General features: G+C 39.0%; 1 non-coding gene across 1 annotated transcript; it reads right to left on the reverse strand.

Annotated features, from left to right (window-relative positions):
- Positions 1–1,045: 1,045 nt before the first annotated feature.
- On the reverse strand, positions 1,046–1,181 carry LOC125997807 (small nucleolar RNA SNORA51). Its single transcript, XR_007491824.1, has one exon. It is a non-coding gene; the product is annotated as a small nucleolar RNA SNORA51 (small nucleolar RNA).
- Between the last annotated feature and the right edge of the window lie 3,303 nt (positions 1,182–4,484).

Raw genomic sequence — 4,484 nt, forward strand, 5'->3', positions numbered from 1 at the left:
TTAGACTCAATTCATTTTAGTATTTTGATCTATTTATGTGTTCTCTTTGATTGATTTGTAGTAAATATTTATTTTCTTCCAATTTTATTTTATGTAATGGATATAAATTCTGCCACACCTAAAGTTTTCAGGAATTGTCTGACAATTCGATTTTTCTAGATGAACCTCATTGTCATTTTTACCAAGTTCCCAAAATAAGCTATTTTTGTGTTTTCATTAAATTTATAGGTTGACACTAGGAAGAATTGATATAGTTATAATAATAAAACTTTGTTCTATAATAGCCTTTTCATTATCTAGCTCTTTATGATACAGCATAGTATCATAATATATATTCCATGGTTCTTTCTGAATTGTATATTTTTTCTATTCAAACAGATTTTTATGTATACAAAACTTTTTTGGTTATATAACTTTATAACTTGTTTTTTACTTAATTATAATAAAATAATACGCAAGTGTTTGCTAACTATCATCTATGGGTCAGGCTAATCTTATTTATTCCACTGAGAACAGGTTTCTTATCATCTTCATTGTTGGCTGCATGCAAAGCAAACACCCTACCTACTCACTGTACTATTGCTCCAGCTACTTCCTTCTGGATTTTGTTGCAATTGCCTCGACTTACACAGATGAATGGTTATGGTACTCACACACTTGGTTGAGGTGCTCACCAAGTGACTTACATCTGCTTGCTGTGCTTATAATCTGGACCTCACCAGAAGTTTCATTTTCAATTTCAGTACTTCCACACTTGCTTGTCAGGGTTATATTCCTTTATTTGTACTTGCACACATTCTGATTAGAATGCTCGCCTGCAGTTGCTGTGATGCTCAAACAGGTGTGTGGCTGTGGTACCTACCAGGGCCACATATTGGAGTGGACTTGGCAATGCCCACTGTGCAATGCCAGCAATTCCAAACAGCAATCAGTATTTGGACTGAGCTTCAGGACAGCACCAGTAATCAAACTCAGTCTCATTAGCAGGCAGATGGTTTTGCCACTGAGCCTCCCTCAAGGTCTTTTTCTGTCTTTTTCCCTTTTTTTTTGGTCTCCAATTCACAATACAGACCAGGCAAAGGGCCTGGATTGAGGTGTATATGGGGTGATTTACTGTACCTCCTCTTTCTATATATATAGTCAGTGTAAAGAACACAGCCTGTGGTAAGCATTGGGAAGCCTTATCTTTTCTTTATATATATATATATATATATATATATATATATATATATATATATATATATATATATATATATAAAATCCTTCACCAGTGCAACATTCCCATCACCAATATCCAAGTGTCCTTCCTTCCCACCCCACACTGGCCTGTACTCTAGACAGGCTTTTTTTTGTCTTTTTCTTTTCTTTTTTTTTTTTTTTTTTTTTTTGTGTGTGTGTGTGTGTGGTTTTTGGGTCACACCCGGCAGTGCTCAGGGGTTACTCCTGGCTCCATGCTCAGAAATTGCTCCTGGCAGGCACGGGGGACCATATGGGACGCCGGGATTCGAACCGATGACCTTCTGCATGAAAGGCAAACGCCTTACCTCCATGCTATCTCTCCGGCCCCTGTCTTTTTCTTTTTAATCCCCTCTTAGTCATCTGTTTTAAAGCTGTAAATTAAGGAATAAAGAGGTTATATAAAGTAGTCTGGATGTATATGTGGAGACAAATATGTCACTCTTTTTATATCCAGCATGAGAAAAGCTATCACCAATCAGAAGGTTCATTTTAATGTTTGCATTTTATTTGGTAACTATATGTATAGGTCTCAAATGTATGGAACATTTATGGAATGTATGGAACATGATTTAGGACTAATCCATGCTTTGTGACAAATGGAACTGTGGTGATAGCAACAGTTGTCCTATTCGTTCATTCTAACACCTCAGTTGATCGCTTTGCCTTAGTACAAGATATGGAATCTTTTGTGGCCCAGTATTGTACACTTACCTTAGACTTAAAATTACTGACCCTTTTTTCCCTAAGTCTCTTGTTCATATCGAACATATTAGCATTCACATAAATGCCTAGTATAAGAATATCTCCTGCTATGGGAAAAGACTTTAATTGTTACAACTAACTGAGACCACTTATTCACCATTAAAGTTTACCTTTTGTTCAGATGGGGTTGGTTTCTATATAGTAGATTTACACTGTGCAGGCATAAAACATAGAGTATCTTTTATTATAGTATAATATCTCTTAATTCTGTTCCAAGGCCTAGACCACTGTTAGCCTGAAACAACAGCATCAGTTCACAGGGACACAAAAATTAAATTTTGAGTTTCAACTGAAAGGGTTCACAGATCCTCGCTGTTTATTTTGTAAGGTAAAAATGCTTCCATAAATCAGTTTTGCCCTAAGTATTTTGTAACCTTTATAAAACCTGTCAAGATGAAGGATAAGGAGATAACTCAAAACGCTGGAAACAATTGAACCCTGGCACTAGTGTCCTCACAGGATCACAGGGAGCAACCCCCAAGCATCAATCAGGAAGTAGCCATTGAGTGCACCTCCTATGGGTTATGCCAAGACAACCCAAAACTTAAGCAAAACAAAAATAGCCTTCCTTCTGTAGCAAAATTTCTACTACCATACAGCATTATGGGTATTAAATATGAATAAGTAATACTCATATTTAGTAAGAATTAAGTCTTTTTTAAAAATCAAGATTACTACAGACACAAATAATAAAAAGTGTGTTTTCTAGGAATATTTTTTGTATGTTTTGTAGTGGCAGAGATCAAACTCAGGGCCTCATATTTTCCAAGCAAGTCCTCTACCTCCGAGCAGCAAGCCTGACAAAGATGAGTTTTCTTTTGTATAAGGGGATGGTTAGAACTTTCTCTTAAGGAGGCAAGTGTCTGCCTCTGCTGTCCCACTCCTGGCTGTCTCAGACAACTAGTGCATAGTGCAGAGGGTAAGTGCCAGAGGTCTCTGCACTGAGAACTGCTCAGGCATTGTTTGCGTTACCTTTGCTCTGGGCAATACCTGTCCTGACTCAGCATTGAGTATACAACTACTTTTATTTACCAAGCTTGTTTTTCTGGTTTGTCACTTAGAACTGAACTAAGAGATTTATCAGGATAGACATAGAGGAGTTGCCTGAGGAATACTGCAGAGTCGGAAAATATAAAGGTTTCCTTCTAAAATTAGTATATAGTCTGTTCAATTTTTTGAGGTCATGGGCCTATTTTCTTGGATTAGGCATGTTGCATGTTGCGTCATAATTATTTTTAGTCATCAAGAATGTAAAGCTATACTCAGAATCAAACAGATGGACTATCTTTTGAGGGGAGGTCCACCCATATAGTGTGCTCTGGGACAAGGCCTAGCATTGCTTGAGGGACCATGCAGTTCTAGGATTAGATCAGAACTTCCAGATGAAGAAACATGTGCACCAGCTCATCTTCCTTGGGGTCATGTATTTAAGAATAAGAATGATTACAATTATTAGTTTCTATAAAAGATGATTTGAGGCATTAGTCCTTTTCCAACTTGGGTTATATGTTTTTGCCTGATGAACTTTCAAAGTTTGTGTCAAAACTGTGCTTGTTTCTCTACTTCCTTTACTAGGGAAAGTGAAGAATGGTGTGTATTGTATATTAATTAAGGAGTCCTAGTAGTGGATTGATGGGTCGTGCCTGCAGCCCCTCTGGCCTAGCAGGTCTGTAGGTATCTGGGTGACAGCGAAGAAATGACCCACAGCCAGACATTAGATTTCGGGAGACATAAAGCTTTATTATATAAGGCCCTAAATACCATGTGTGGCTTCTAAGCTGCATCCATGCTGTCTCTTATCTCTTTGTCTGATCCATGTTCAAGAACCAATTTGTTGTATTAAATATTAATTATAAAGTCCTGGGCAGTGTATGGAGTGGACCTGGTTCCTGCAGCATCTTTGAGCTTTGCTCTTGTTTTTTAAGGAAGGGGCAGATGTTAACACTTCCAAAGCCAAATGCCAATTTCACCTGATGGTCAGACCAGCTCTCTGCTGGGAGGGGTCTTTGGTTGGTAATTAAGGCTTGGGAAAGGGCTGCAGGGGTCTCCAACCCAATTTACCTGGGGGCTGCAGGAGGCAAAGTCGGGGTGATCCTTGAGTGCAAAGTCAGTAGTAAGCCTTGAACATTGGGGGATGTGACTCAAACAGCTAAAACAAAACAAAACAAAAAAAGATTCCTCTAGGGCAGGGCCACAAAATGTTGTACGGAGGGCCACAAACGGCCCGCGGGCCACGAGTTTGAGACCCATGGTTAGAGGATCAGCAAGGGGCTCAGCAAGGAAGACACAGGATGGAGAGATGAGAGACAGGATAGATGCAGGAGCAAGAAAAAGGCTGCTTAACTTAGAAGCCATGTGAGATATGCACATGGCAGTGAGGGCCTAAATAAAGCTGTATGTCTCCTGACTTCTACTGACTGTGGGTCATTTCTTTGCCGTCACCCAGATACCTATAGACCCACAGTAGGGGCTGCAGGCACCGT

Source organism: Suncus etruscus, chromosome 19, assembly GCF_024139225.1.
Source record: "Suncus etruscus isolate mSunEtr1 chromosome 19, mSunEtr1.pri.cur, whole genome shotgun sequence".
NCBI classification, from domain to species: domain Eukaryota; kingdom Metazoa; phylum Chordata; class Mammalia; order Eulipotyphla; family Soricidae; genus Suncus; species Suncus etruscus.